This window comes from Elephas maximus, chromosome 15 (assembly GCF_024166365.1).
Source record: "Elephas maximus indicus isolate mEleMax1 chromosome 15, mEleMax1 primary haplotype, whole genome shotgun sequence".
Lineage (NCBI taxonomy): Eukaryota > Metazoa > Chordata > Mammalia > Proboscidea > Elephantidae > Elephas > Elephas maximus.
Window position 1 is genome coordinate 15,926,827 of NC_064833.1, and position 16,143 is coordinate 15,942,969.

Here is a 16,143-nt window from a genome sequence, read left to right on the forward strand (position 1 = left end):
TGTCTATGTAAAAGTTTCACATGAGCACAATTAAGTGTTCTGGAATTCCCATTCTTTGCAATGTTATCCATAATTTGTTGTGATCCACACAATTGAATGCCTTTACATAGTCAATAAAACATTTTTCTGGTATTCTCTGCTTTCAGCCAAGATCCATCTGACATTAGCAATAATATTCCTTGTTCCATGTCCTCTTCTGAGTCAGGCTTGAATTTCTGGCCACCATTTGGATGCACTTCAAGCCACTGCTCAGGAGGCAAAATCCTGCATGCCCGTGGTATGTGATTCAAGCTAGGAAAATGACGTGTGAAGCCTGTTTGAGCAGATGGACTGGGAGCAGTATGGGCGTCTGCATGTGCTGGTCAACAATGCCTATGCAGGGGTTCAGGCGATCCTCAGCTACAAGGGGAATGCATTCTAGGAAAGCCCTGCCTCCATTTGGGATGACATCAACGACCTTGGACTCATTGGCCAGTACTTGTGCACTGTATATGGGGCATGGCTGATGGTAACAGCTGGCTGGGGTTCATCATGGTCACCTCTCCATTGGGGAGGTACAGTATGTCTTCAGTGTCCCCTGTGGTATGGGCAAAACTGCGTGCGACAGGCTGGCTGCTGACTAAGCTGCAGTGCCATGGTGTCAGCTACATGTCTCTGTGGCTAAGGCCAGTGCAGACAGAACTGCTGCTGGAGGACATGGCCAAGGAGAAGTCCACTGAGGATCCCCTATCAAAGCAGCTCAGATCTGTTTTCTCATCCTCAGGGACTACAGAAATGAGTGTAGAACAACCCCCGTCAAAAAGCCTAGGGAGTCGCTGGTTGGGGTAAATAGATAATGCACTTGCTGCTAACCAAGATGTTGGAGGTTTGGGTTCACTCAGAGGCTCCTTGGAAGAAAAATCTAATGATCTACTCCCAAAAAGTTAGCTACTGAAAACCGTGTGGCGCATAGTTCTGCTTTGACATGCATGGAATCACCATGAGTCAGAACAGGCTGCGAGGCAAATTTTTTTTTGTTTTTTTTAAGAACTAGGGGAGAAGATCTCCCAAACTATACAGAAGAATATGCCCTGTACTTTTCCACTCATAATTAAATAAATGTTTGAGTAATTATTTGTTTAGTGGTTGTCTTTCCCACCAGACAGTACGCTTCATTAAATAGTAATACATGAAAAAGACTTTGCACGGTGCCTGACTCCTATTTAGGACTCCAGAATGTTGCCCGTTTTTGCTACTTGAATTTCATGAGTGTGAAGCATGTTTCTTTCCAGTCACCACTGTGTTCCTAGTGCTGAGCACGATGCCTGGTGCAAGAAAGAGTCTCAATGATGCGTTTAAGGAATAAATGAACTCTTGATTTTCCCCTCCAAACTACTCCTGTAGCCTTCCCCATCTCAGTAAGTGGTAATTCCAATCTAGGGTTTCTCAGGTCAAAAACCTAGTGTCAGCCTTGAGTCCTGTATTTTATACCCGACACCCATCCTGTCAACAACTGCAGTCAGCTCTGTCTTCAAAAATTATCCTTACCAGATGACCCTTCACCATGCCTTTTACCACCACTCTAGTCCTAACAACCATGACCCCCCAGCTGAACTGTGAGTGTAGTCTCCTAGCTTCTCTCCTTGCTTCTGCACTTGGCCCCTCCAGCCTTCTCCACGGAGTACCTAGAAGGAGCCCTTAACAAGATAATTTAATGGAGCTGGTGGTGCAACGGTTAGTTGCCTGGGGGCTAACCAAAAGTTTGGCGGTTTGAATCCCCCCAGTGGCTCCACAGGAGAAAGACCTGGTGGCCAGCTTCCTCTAGATTACAGCCTAGAAACCCCTACGGGACAGTTCTACTCTGCCGCATGGAGTTGCTGTGAGTAGGAATTGACTCAATGGCACCTAACAACAACAGCAAAATGATATCATGCATTTGTCAAAACACATAGAACAGGAAGAATGAGCTCTAGTATAAACTATGGATTTTAGTGAATCGTGCATCAATATTGGCCACGAATTTTAACAAATACACCCCACTAATGCAAGATGTTAAAAATTAAAAATAGGGGAAATTGTGTATGTGGCGGGACAGGGAGTATATGGAACTCTTTGTACTTTGTGCTTGATGTTTCTGTAAACCCAAAACTGCTCTAAAAATTAAAGTGCATTAAAAAATAATAACTAAGAGCATGTCACTTTTCTGCCCAGACATCTCCAATGGCTTCCCACTTCACTCAGAAGAAAACCCAAACTCCTTAATCTGGACTACAAAGTACCATGTGGTCTGTCCTCAGCTAACTCTGACCTCTATCACGGTCCTTTTTGCTTCCTCTGCTCTGGCCATTTGGCCTTCTTATTGTCCTCAACAGCCCAGTAGTCTCTCCTCCCCTTAGCCTTTCACTTTCTGTTCCCTCTGCCTGGAAGGCTTTTCCCCAGACATCTACGTGGCTCCCTCTATCCCTTCTCTCAGTCTCCACTCAAATGTCACCTCATTAGGGACTTTTCCTGGCCGCTGTAAGTCAGCACCTTGGCAGCTCCAGAGGTTTTCATTCTCTTACCTTGCTTTATTTTTCTTCACCTGTGATAGTATATGTTTGTTTCTCCTCTGTGTCCCACTCTAGAACATAGGAGAAAGGATTGTATCAATTTTATTCAATGTTGGTATATCCAATGCCTAGAATCAGGCCAGGCACTTAGTAGGCAAGAGATATTTGTGAGATATATACATCGTTCCTGATTTATGACATGGTTTTGTTCCAACAACTCTGTTAGAAGTTGGTTCTGATGGAAGTTGAATATTGCTCTTTTTTTTAGCTTTCATTATTATTGCCTTTTATTAACAGTGTCTTTATAAATCTGATCTTTATTTGTCTTTGGAGGTTGGAAATATTACATACCAACTTATGGATATATTTGAATATATAAAAATTTTAACATATACATACACAAAAAATACACAAATCATAAAAAAAAAGGGTGGTAGTAAGTGTGTGGTTCCTCTTGATTACATTGTAAATCAGGGACTACCTGTATATATGAAGGAATGAGTGAGGGAAGAAAACACACACACACCTCTATGAAAGTGGTTGTTTAAAATCACCTACTCTGTGCCAGGCCTCATTGTAGGTATAAGCCCTTAACTTGCATGATGTATTTTAATCTCCACAACAGTCCAATAATCCATTTTATAGAGGAGAAAGAGAGCCTCATTGAATCACTTGGTCAATATCTCAGTGAAAGAAAGTGGAGAGGCTGAGCATCTAACCCAGTTTGGGTGTCTCCAGAGCCATTGTCTGACTGCCTCAGCTTGCCTGCCCAGCCTGCTGTGAACACTGACCACGTGCACTGCTGCCTTGAGGTTTCTGGAGGGAGACTTCAGAAAGTGATGTTGAAACAACGCGCTTCTATGTCAGTCATGAAAATTTAGGATGGAGAGGAATTTACTGTCAACAAGTCAGAACAGCTTACCCTGGGTGACTAACCTGAACACCTACCTTTAGACTTGCCCTTTAGGAGGAAAAGGGAAGCAGAAAAGGTGAGTGAGAGGAAAAAAGTGGAAGGTTCCTCTAGCAGGTGGCCAGGCCTTCCTGTCAGGACATTTCTGACTCTCCCTTTGCCGGAGTTATTACTCATTTGGGGAAGATGAGTTGCATGGCACAGGCTCATGGAATAGTCCCAAGTTAGGAGCTTGGGGAGAAGGGACAGAGTCAGCAATGGGTAGGCCCAATGTTGGCTTTGAGAACCTAGTTTTTTAAGCATATAATATTGCTTGGCAATTGACAATTTATTAAAAACCAATTACACTGATGTACTGAATTGGCCGTTCTTAATTTGGGACTTGAATTTGTCTTGCCACCATTGAGTTCTCAGACATAAAAGTTGTGTGTGTAAAACTATATACATTTAATGATAAATATTACTATAATAGGATTATATAAACAAAAATATGCATCCTCCAGTTTGCAGTCCCTTTTGGAATTTTTGAGAGTAATATTGATTATATGCTTTGTTTGTCTTACCCACTGAATTTAGAACCTGCCTCCCAAGTAACATGCATCTCAGCTCTACTCAGACTGTAGAAGGCTCTCCTGTTCACACCTCCATGGATGTTTCTCTACTACGTGTGAGTTTTATAGCATTAGCACACACCCTTGGAGAATACAGACACGGTGGACTTTTTGCATCGTGATGTAAATCTGCAGATTCACCACTCAATAAGTATTGACCTAGTGACTTTGCCTTTTTTCCCTACCTTGTAAGCATTTCCAACGATCCAGGAATTTGAGGAAAGAACGTGTCTCACAAAGGTAATGTTTCCCTAACAAGTAATCTGGGGAACTCATGTTACGTAGGGCTGACACAAATGTTATTTTATTTAAAAATTTAAAAACTATGTACTCTAAAGCATAGATGAGATGTTTGGGGGGTAGTGAGTCTAAGTCAATGGTAGTGAACCAGTATGGGCAGAGACAGTGAGAATGGTGCCACAACATGAAGGATGTAACTAATGCGACTGAACTGTTCATTTAGAAATGATGAACGCGTGTTATGTTCTGCTGTGTATATCTTCACCAAAATTAAAAAGATAAAATAAAAGCAATTTGTACTTGAGTGATAAAAAGGATTCCCTGGGTAGTACAAACAGTTAACATGCTTGCTGCTAACTGAAAGGTTGGAGGTCCAAGTCTGTCCAGAGACACCTTGGAAGAAAGGCCTGGTGGTCTACATCTGAAAACCCAGCCATTGAAAAACCCTAGGAGCAAAGTTCTGCTCTGACATACATGGGGTCGTCATGAGTTGGAGTGGACTTGTTGGCCACTGGAACTGGAGTGATAGCAAAACGAACGTCTTTAAACACTCGAATCACGTGCACTGAGATGCTTGCATTACGAAGAGCAAGTGGAGCTGAGACGGACCGAGGCAGCAGCAGTTCATGCTTCTCATCGCATGTTCTTGTCAGAGTAGAGCCTCTCTGGTGGAATCATGGTCTGAATCCAGCGCATTATTCAAATTGTTCTCGCTCTCTTCCCCCTCACCCCAACTTAGGTAGTGGGGCTTTGTTATTCAATGCACACATTAAATGCATGGCGTATACTGTGAACAAAGACTGACAATCTTGGAAACCCTATGGGACATTCTACTGTGTCCTACAGGGTTCCTTTGAGTTGGAAGTGACTCGACAGCAACAGGAAATTCTGTATACTAGAGGCCTTGGATTCTGAGTTGAAAGCTCTGAGTTTGAGCCTGTACTTCCATACCCCCTCCTTGAGGCATAGATTGGGTGGCTGTTCCACCAACGCTTTCTTTTTTTTTCTTGAACACACCTTTTCTGGGTCTTTCTTGAAATTGGGTGTGGCCATGTGACTGTGTTTTGGCCTATGACTTATGACAGGTAGCCATGACTCCCACTCCCAGGCCAGGAATAGAACCTTCTGTGTTTGATCCTCCAAACTCTGATCCTGTTTGGTTTGATGTCAATGAGTTTGACGTCAGTGGCCTTGGAAATCACATGTGGGTGGTGGTGGAACCATGAGACGGAAGGACCCTGTATCCAGGATTTGCATCTGGAGGAGAGCCATCCACCATTCAGGAAACCCCATCTTGGACTTAGGTGAGTGTCATGGATTGAATTATGCCCCCCCCAAAATGTGTGTATCAACTTGGTTAGGTCATGATTCCCAGTATTGTGTGGTTGTCCTCCATTTTGTGATGGTAATTTTATGTTAAGACAATTAGGGTGGGATTGTAACACCACCCTTACTCAGGTTACCTCCCTGATCCAATGTAAAGGGAGTTTTCATGGGGTGTGGCTGCACCACCTTTTATCTTAAAAGATAAAAGGAAAGGGAAGCAAGCAGAGATTTGGGGACCTCATACCACCAAGAAAGCAGCACCAGGAGCAGAGTGCATCCTTTGGACCTGAGGTCCCTGTGCCTGAGAAGCTCCTTGACCATGGGAAGATTGAGGGCAAGGACCTTCTTCCAGAGTTGACAGAGAAAGAAAGACTTCCCCTGGAGCTGACACTTTGAATTTGTACTTTTAGCCTACTTTACTGTGAGGAAATAAATTTCTCTTTGTTAAAGCCATCCATTTGCGGTATTTCTGTTATAGCAGCACTAGATACTAAAACATTGAGCAAGAAATTAAATTTTCTTGTTTTAAGCCACTGTGATTTAGGGGTTTATTTGTTACAGCAACTAGCATTACTTTAACTAATGCCCTATTATTGTGAGACTGGGGCAAGCTATTTAATTCTTCTAAGTTTCAGCTTTTTTTTAAGTTTCAGCACCAGCCAGGGTTCCTACCAACAAGAGTTCCTCCCAAAGAGAATGGCTGGTACACTCAGAAGAGGCAGTTGAGAGAAGTTCAATATAGAGATGATTCACAAAGACGTGGGCAAAGCTAAGGCAAACGCACAAGGGATAGTAAAACATTCCAAGGCTAGTGACAGCAGAGAGCTATTATCACTCTAAGCTTGTTGTTGTTAGGTGCCATCGAGTCGGTTTTGACACATAGCAACCCTATGTACAATAGAACAAAACACTGCCCAGTCCTTTGACATCCTCACAATCGTTATTATGTTGAACCCATTGTTGAAGCCACTGTGTCAATCCATCTTACTGAGGTTCTCCTTCTTTTTCATTGACCTTCTACTTTAACTAGCATAATGTCCTTTTCCAGGGACTGATCCTTCCTGATAACATGTCCAAAGTATGTGAGACGTAGTCTTGCCATCCTTGCTTCTAAGGAGCATTCTAAGGAGCATACTTCTTCCAAGACTCTAAGCCTAGGGTAGGGCAATGAGAGGAAGCATTTGCTAGAATCTGCAGCAATGCAGAGCTGTAGGAACAGAGTGCTTGGAGGGGACTGTGATTGATGGAAGATTGCAGCCAACCTAAGGTCTGGCAAGGAAAGAGTTGGAGCTATGGAAAGCCAGATGTCATTCTCCAGCTACCTTCCAATCTTCCTGCAGATGGACCCTGTTGACTAAACCCAACTGGAAGCCAGAGGAGCTCATTGGTGTAGTCCATAAATGTCAGCTTCCCAGGGCATGGGCCAAGCATAGAAGAGTGGAGGGAAGATCTGGAGGAGCAAATGAAGAATTTCAAGCATAGTTTCCTTATGAAAAAAAAAAAAAAAAATGGCGACCCTAAGTACCTTCCTTATAGAGGCTGCACTGGAGAATAAGATTATATACATAAAACAGCAAATAAGGAAAACAGAAAATAATAAGCTCTTAATAAAATATTGCTCTTAACAGTACTCTCTGCCACCTACTGCTGAACCATTGTCTGCTGATTTTGGGGTTTTTTTTTTCTTTCTTTCTTTCTTTTGGTTTGGTTTTAACCTCCTAGTAATTATTGACTTGCTCCTTAATGACAGGAGAATTCCCAGCAGGAATTTAACTCTGGCGGTTTCCTGGAGGTTGGCATCTTACCTCTTCATGATTTATTTTTGGCCATAGGTGGGGCTTGAGAAAATATCCAGTTTCATGGTCCTTGGAAGAGTCTTCCTTCTTAGTTTCAGCCACTCATTGTTATCTCCAGGGTCCTGTTGCCAGAAACTTCCCTGCTCACCACTCAGACAACAGCCATGTCTGAAGTATTTGCCTGCTGCCTGCCTGGGCTTCACCACTTCATGTTTCATGCCTGCTTCTGGGTTTATTGGATAGAGTTTCCTTTTCATGAATGGGAGAGGCGTTGGCCTCTCCAAGTAAATGATGGGAGATTAGCATCCTTGTGAGGTAGGCTTGTTATAAGGAAGGGAATCTTAAATTTTAACCCCTTCTCTGCCTCTTACTTGCAGTGTGACCCTTGGAAATTCCTTCCCTTTCTCTGGGTCTTAGCTTCCTCATCTGTAAAATGGGACTCATTGTACCCATCTCACTGGGTAGGTGTGGGGAGATAATGAGATATAAGTGCATAGAAGTCCAGACATTTCTCCTGACACATACCAGACATTTGATGCTTATAGAAAAATAAAAATTTCTAAGGTCCCATTAGGACCCTGACATGCTGATTATTCTGGAGCTAAAACTGGAGCTGACCAGGTGCTGTGGGGCCAAAAATATTCAGAGAGCCCCCCCCATGCTACAAAGTGTCCTCCTTAGTCTAGTTGATAAGTTCTTACTTTAAGTGTTGCTAATACTTTTTAATACTTTTATCTGGAGCAATTTGAGTCCCCAGATGTAAGCCCATTCCCTGCAATTCCTCAATGGTAATATGGGAGGTGAAAAAAATGATGTTAAAACATACCTTTTGAGTAGTGGAATGAGAAAAACATATTCAAAGATGCAAATGCCAAGAAAATAAGAGCCTGGATTTCTGGGAATCTTTTGGCTGAATATAATTACTTTTTTTTTTCTATTTTCCATGTGTGATATATGGCACCAGCCTTTCCCTGATTATTTCTGGAATAAATTGTCATTCAATGAATCTGGGAGCCAGAATCACTTGGGTTAGAGTAGAGCAGGCCTGGGTCCAAACCTCAGCTCTGCCTTACTTTGGGGAGGTTGCTTTACAAATCTATTATGTCTATAAAATGAGCATCATGTTGCCACTTATCTCAAGGTTTGTTTGAAGAATGGAAAAGTAATGTAAATAAGGCCCCCTGCAGTGCTTCAGGAAGAGCACTCAATAAGTGGTAACAATTATACAATGAAACCTGTGAGAACCAGAACTCAGTATGACCGCTGCTTTGTTTTCCTGGGTCTTGCAAGTTTTCCACCTTTGACAGGGTGTGGTCTTACCACTTTTCTATCACTTGTTTTAGTGGAAATGTTTGAATTTTCCACCTTACACAGGTTCTGTCTGCTTTTGCAGGAACAATAATCATGTAATTTTAGAGATCCCATAATCCATTTCATTCACTTTATGTCTGAGGAAACTGAGGCTCAGAAAGGGGAGAGATGATTCATTGAAGGCCACTCTATTAGTGTATCTAATCTAGGTTTCCTCACTTCTGCTATCACTTCCTGCCTACTACACCTATATTGTATTTAGAAGTGTCACCAATAAACAAACAACAGAAAGCAACCTTAAGAAGATTTATGGTAGTCTTCCAACCACTTGGCTCCTAATGGAAAGGTTGGAGGTTTGAGTCCACTCTGGGTAAATTGTTTTTACATCTCTGAGCCTTGTTCTCCTGACTCTAAAATGGGGATGATCATATCAAACCAACATCAAAAGTTTACTAGGTGGATTTGAGATAACAGACATAAAGCATTCAGCATAATGTCTGGCACAGAGTAAATTTTCAAATAGTGGGGCTTCTTTTTATTCCCTTACAAGGTAACCCCACATGACCTCTCAAATATATGCTTGAGTCAGGATGCTGAAGTCACAGGCACACAAATACAGAATGTTTCCTGCGTCTGTTCTGTTTCCCCTATACCATGCTGCCAAGTTCTTCATGGGTGCTGGCTTGCATTCTGCACCATGGAATGGGGGGGGGGGTGCTTCTTTCTGATTCTGATTTCCTGCGGATAGAGGGGAAAACCACACAGACACACATCAACACACACCATAGTTACAGTTACAAAATTGTAACTAATAATACTTGTCATGGACTTCCAGCCAACATGGCGCCATAGATGGAAACACCACACCATTCTTCCACAGCCAAGACCCAAAAAACTAAGTAAAAGAGACAAACATCAATCCTGAACCCTAAGCATCAAATGAAGAGATAAAGAACTCAGCCAAGCTCTGAATGAAATAAGAAACTGACACTGTCGGAGAACAGAGTGAGAAGAGATACGTGCAGAGGTCCCCTATCAGTTAATGCAGCATGGATTCACCATCTTGAACTCAGAGATCAGCAGACAGGGAGTTTGGGAAAGCAGCTTCATGGAACTCCAAGCAGCAGATGGAACACCCGGTAACCAGTGATGTATGCTTTCCCACTCCCCATCTTTCTGCTCCTATTGGACCTCCCCTGCTTCTTAGCTGGCTGTGGTAGGTGGGTTGGTGGGAAAGTGCAGGGTAGGTGCTGCTTGGATTCACCCTGCCCACATAAGAGATTGGCAGACAGGGAGTACGTGAAAGCAGCTTCAAGGAGCTCCCAGCAGGAGACAGATCACCCGGTAACCAGCTGTATATGCTTTCCCACCCCCTATCCTTCTCCCCCACTTCTGCTCAGCCTCCTCTGCTTCTTGTCAGCCACAGTCTCTTGGCAGAGAGGCACTGGCTTCAGCCCCTTGCTGCTTGGATTCTCCCCACCTACACTGGCCAGCTCCTGGAGTGCCATTTTTTTGTTGCTGCTGTTGCTTTTTTCCACTTCTTTTGGTTTCTTCTGTGTCTCTCACCACCTCCCCCTCCTTTGTCTTGAACACCTGGCTCTGTGTGCCATCTTTGCTTCGTCTTGAAAGGCTATGAAGTGCTGTTTGACTGGGAGCTGCTTCCCTGGCCCACGCTGCCATGTTGGTGGGATCCAGGGGACATTTTTTTTTTTTTTTTTTTTATTGCTGTTTTACTTGTTTGTTTTCTTTTCCTTTTCATGGCTTGGAAGCCCCTTCTAGCTGGGCTGTACTGTACATCCTGGGAGCAACTTTCCTGGTCTGCTTAGCTGTGTCAGTGGGATCCCTGAGGGCATTTCTTCTTCTTCTTTTTTTTTTTTCCTTTTTGTCTTTCTTCATTTCTCAGTTTCTCGCCTTTCTATACTTACCTTCTTTTCCTGTTTCCCGAATACCTGCCTCTGTGTGACATCTCTACACCTTCTAGCCAGGCTGTACTGTGCGGCCTGGGAGACACTTCCAGTCTTCACAGCTGCACTGGTGAGATCCCTGGGGGCTTTTCTTTTCTTCTAATTTTTATTTATTTATTTTCTTTTTCCCTTTTTGTTTTTCTCCATTTCTAGGTTTCTCTTCTCTCCATTCCAACAGCAAGCTCTCTTAGCACTTTTGTTTGTTTGTTTTTGACTCCTGGTTCTCTCTCATCTCTTTCCTCTTTCCCACACTCATCTTAGCTCCACATATCACAAACCTCCTCCCTCCTTCCGTGCACTGAACATCACACCCCTGAGCAGCACAAGCACAGCCTACAAGAACCTGCCCAGCACTGATTCCCAGCCTGCCCTGTTGGCTCTAGTACATGCCACAAATAATCCATCCCAGCCCCACCCCTTCAGCTGGACCTGTCCTGCTGCGCCATAGCTGAGTGACTGACCCTGCCCATTGGAGAAGGAGATGAAAACTACTATGCCCACAGACAAGCAAACAACAAAGAATGCACAGCCTGCCTGCTCAGACATAACCAAATAAAACAAAAAAGCAGGATGAAACAAACAAATCTATAATCAATGAGCAAAAATAATAGCTACTGAATGTCCTGAAGACAGCAGACAATATCAACACACATAAAAAAAACAAGAAAAGATGCTTCCAGTAGGCATCCAAAATAAAACACCCAGATGACTTCCCAGAAGAAGAAAAGGCACTAGAACTACCTGATAGGGAATTCAAATCTCTAATATTAAGAGTTATCCAAGAGTTGAAGCAAAAATCAGACAAAAATGAGGGAAAATAATAGGCAAATTCATGGAAAATACAGACAAAAAAAGTGGAATAATTCAGGAAAATAATACAGGAACAAAATGCCAAAATAAATTCACAACTAGAAATCCAAAAGATAAACAACCAGATTTCAGGAATGGACAGTGTCATAAAAGGGCTTAAGAGCAGGTTTGAAACAATGGAAGACAGGATCAGCAAAGCTGAGGACAAACACTTGGATACAACTCTGAGGAAAAATCAGAAACAAGAATGAAGAAAAATGAAGAAACTGTGAGAATTATTTATGAGTGATCTGAGATCCAGAACAGGGAGAGGAAACAGAAAACACACAGAGGATTGTTGAAGAATTGCTGACAGAAAGCTTCCTTAGTTTGAAAGATGAAAAGCTGACCAAGAAGCTCGATGAACCTCATATAGGATAGACCCCTAAAGAAAATCACCAAGGCATATCATAATCACACTCACTAAAACTGAAGACAAAGAAAGAGTCCTGAGAAGAAAAAAAAAACAGCTCAAAAAAAAAAAAAAAAAAAGAAAGAAAGAAAAGTCACATACAGAGGAGAAACAATAGGGCTAAGCTCTGATTATTCAGTGGAAAGCATGCAGACAGGAAGGCAATAGGATGACATATATAAAACCTTCAAAGAAAAAAAAAACACCAACCAAAAATAATATATCCTTCAAAACTCTCTTTCAAATATGACAGTGAAATTAGGACATTTCCAGATAAGCAGAAATTAAGGGAATATGTAAAAAGCAAACCAAACTTACAAGAATGATTAAAGGGAGTCCTTTGGTCTGAGAACAAGCAACATCAGACCACAGCCTGAATTTAGGATGCAAGATCATACCAGCCAGACACCAACCTAGGAAATGAACTCTCAAGGACTAATCAAAACCAAAAGAATTGTAATGGGGAACAAGAGAGGTTAATCTGTAAATGACAATAATGTCAGAACAATAAAAGAATAAATGGTATAGAACTTTCTAATGGTGAGGAAGGCACGGTGATACCAAGTAATAGTAGACTGGTTGAAACCTAGGAAGATAAGGGTAAACTTCAAGGCAACCAGAAAGTAAGTTAACAAACCTACTCATCAAAATAAGAAAAACACAAAGTCTCAGTAAAAACAAAAGAAATGAAGAAAAAAAAATCCACAAGCAAAAGGAATTCAGCACAGGAGAGAATAAGGAACAAAGAAAGTGTCAGCAGTACAAAAAAAGGACAAAATGACAGCAATGATTACACCTATCAATAATGACACTGAACATAAATGGCCTAAATGCACCCATAAAGAGACAGAGAGTGACAGAATGGGTAAAGAAACAGGATCCATCCATTTGCTGTCTACAAGAGACACACTTTAGAAACAAAGATGTAAATTTATTAAAAATCAAAGGATGGAAAAAAAGTATATCAAGCAAACAGCTGCTAAAAATGAGCAGGAGATAAACTAGACATTGAAACAAAGTCCACCATAAAAGACAAAGAAGGGCACTATATGATGATTAAAGGGACGATCCATCGTGAAGACACAACCATAATAAACACCTACACACCCAATGACAGGGCTCCAAAATACATTAAAAAAACTCTGACAGCAATGAAAAGAGAAATTGACAGTTCCACAATGATAGTAGGAGACTTCAACATACCACTCTTGGTAAAGGACAGAACATCTAGAAAAAAACTCAACAAAGATACTGAAGAGCTAAAGGGCACAATCAGCCAACTTGACTTCACAGACATATATAGAATACTCCACTCAACAGCTGTAAAATACACATTCTTTTCCAATGCACATGGAATGTTCTCCAGAATAGACCACATCTTAGGCCACAGAGCAATCCTCAACAAAATACAAAACACTGAGATAATACAAAGTATCTTCTCTGATCACAATGCCATCAAGGTAGAAATTAACAACAAGAAGAGAAAAAAAAAAAATCATGTGGCAACTGAATAGCACCCTGCTTAAAAACCACTGGGTAATAGAAGAAATGAGAGATGGAATCAAAATTTCCTAGAATCAAGTAAGAATGAAAACACATCATACCAAAACCTTTGGGACACAGCAAAGACAGTCCTCAGAGGTCAATTTATAGCAATAGATGCACATATCAAAAAAGAAGAAAGGGACAAAATCAAAACATTAGCTACACAACTCAAACAAATAGAAATAACAGCAAAAAAAAAAAAAAAAGTCTACAGCCACAAGAAGAAAGGAAATAACAAAGATCAAAAACAGTGCTAGAAATAAATGAAATACAGATTAGAAAAGCAATAAAAAGAATCACAAAACCAAAAGTTGGTTTTTTGAAAGGATCAACAAAATCGACAAACCATTGGCCAAACTGAAAAAAGAAAACAGGAGAGGATGCAAATAACCCAAATAAGAAATGAAATGGGGAACATTACAACAGACCCAACTGAAATAAAAAGGATCATAACAGAATATTATGAAAAACTATACTTCGACAAATTTGAAAACATAGAGGAAATAGACAAATTTCTAGAAACACACTACCTACCCAAACTAACAAAAAATGATGTCAAAAATCTTAACAGACTCATAACAAGAGAAGAGATTGAAAACGTAATTTAAAAAACTCCCAACAACAAAAAAAAACACTGGCCCAGATGGCTTCACTGGAGAATTCTATCAAACATTCAGAGAAGAGCTTACACCAGTACTACACAAACTATTTCAGAACATAGAAAAGGAAGCGATACTTCCGAATTCATTCTATGAAGCCAGCATAACCCTGATACTAAAACCAGGCAAAGACACCATAAAAAAAGAAAATTACAGATCAATATCTCTCATGAATATGATGCAAAAATTCTCAACAAAATTCTAGCCAATAGAATTCAGCATCATATCAAAAAAAGAATACACCACGACCAAGCAGGATTCATACCAGGCATGCAAGCATGGTTCAACTTTAGAAAATCAATCAACGTAGTCTACCACATAAATAAAAGGAATGGAAAGAAAAACATGATCATCTCAGTTGACGCAGAAAAGGCATTTGACAAAGTCCAACACCATTCCTGATAAAAACTCTCAATAAAATAGGTATAGAAGAGAAATTTCTCAAAATAATAAACAACATCTATGCAAAACCAATGGCCAACATCATTCTAAATGGAGAGAGGCTGAAAACATTTCCCTTGATAAAACGAAAAAGACAAGATGCTTTTATCGCCACTCCTATTTATCATTGTGTTGGAAGTTCTAGCTAGAGCAATAAGGCAAGAAAAAGAAATAAAGGGAACCCAAATTCGTAATGAAGAGGTTAAACTGTCCCTATTTGTGACTGATATGATACTATACATAGGAAACCCAAAAGACTCCATGAGAGAAATATTGGAACTAATAGAAAGATTCAGCAGACTAGCAGAATACAAGATAAACATACAAAGATCAGTTGGATTCTCATACACCAATAAAGAGAATGATGAAAAGGAAATCAGGAAAACAATGCCATTTATAATAGCCCCTAAAAAAAAAAAATTCTTAGGAATAAATCTAACCAGGGATGTAAAAGACCTATACAAAGAAAACTACAAAACACTAATGCAAGAACCCAAAAGAGGTCTACATAAATGGAAAAACTTACCATGCTCATGGATAGGTAGACTCAACATTGTGAAAATGACAGTTCTACCCAAAGCAATTTACAAATACAATGCAATCCCGATCCAAATACCAACACATTTTTTAAAGAGATGGAAAAACTAATCATTAACTTTATATAGAAAAGGAAGAAGCCCCAGATAAGTAAAGCACTATTGAAGAAGAAGAATAAAGTAGGAGGACTCCCAGTACCTGACCTCAGAACCTACTATACAGCTATGGTAGTCAAAACAGCCTGGTACCGGTACAATGGCAGATACATCGACCAGTGGAACAGAATTGAGAACCCAGATGTAAATCCATCCACCTATGTTCACCTGATCTTCAACATGGACCCAAAGTCCACGAAATGAGGAAAAGACAGTCGTTTTAATAAATGGTGATGGCAAAAACGGATGTCCAGCTGCAAAAAGAAAACAAACAGGACCCATACCTCGCACCATATACAAAAACTAATTCAAAATGGATCAAAGACCTAAACATAAAGCCAAAAAGTATAATGTTCATAGAAGAAAAAATAGGATCAACGCTAGGGCCCTAATACACGGCATTAACAGGATACAAACCATAACCAACAACACACATACTCCAGAAGATAAGCTAGATAACTGGGATTTTCTTAAAAATTAAACACTTATGCTCATCAAAAGACTTCACCAAAAGAGTAAAAAGAGAACCTACAGACTGGGAAAAAATTTGTGGGCTATTACAAATCAGACAAAGGTCTAATCTCTAAAATCTACAAGAAAATCCAACAGCTCTACAACAAAAAGACAAATAATCCAATAAAAATGGGCAAAGGAAATAAACAGACACCTCACCGAAGAAGACATTCAAGTGGCCAACAGACACATGAGGCAATGCTCACGATAACTAGCCATTAGAGAAATGCAAATTAAAACCACAATGGAATACCATCTCACCCCAGCATGACTGGTATGAATCAAAAAAAACAGAAAATAACAAATGTCGGAAAGGCAGAACTCTTATGCACTGCTGGTGGGAATG

The 16,143-nt window shown here is 40.8% G+C and overlaps 1 pseudogene; it reads left to right on the forward strand.

The window, feature by feature from the left end:
• Positions 1-214: 214 nt before the first annotated feature.
• On the forward strand, positions 215-828 carry LOC126059087 (dehydrogenase/reductase SDR family member 1-like; annotated as a pseudogene).
• Positions 829-16,143: the final 15,315 nt, after the last annotated feature.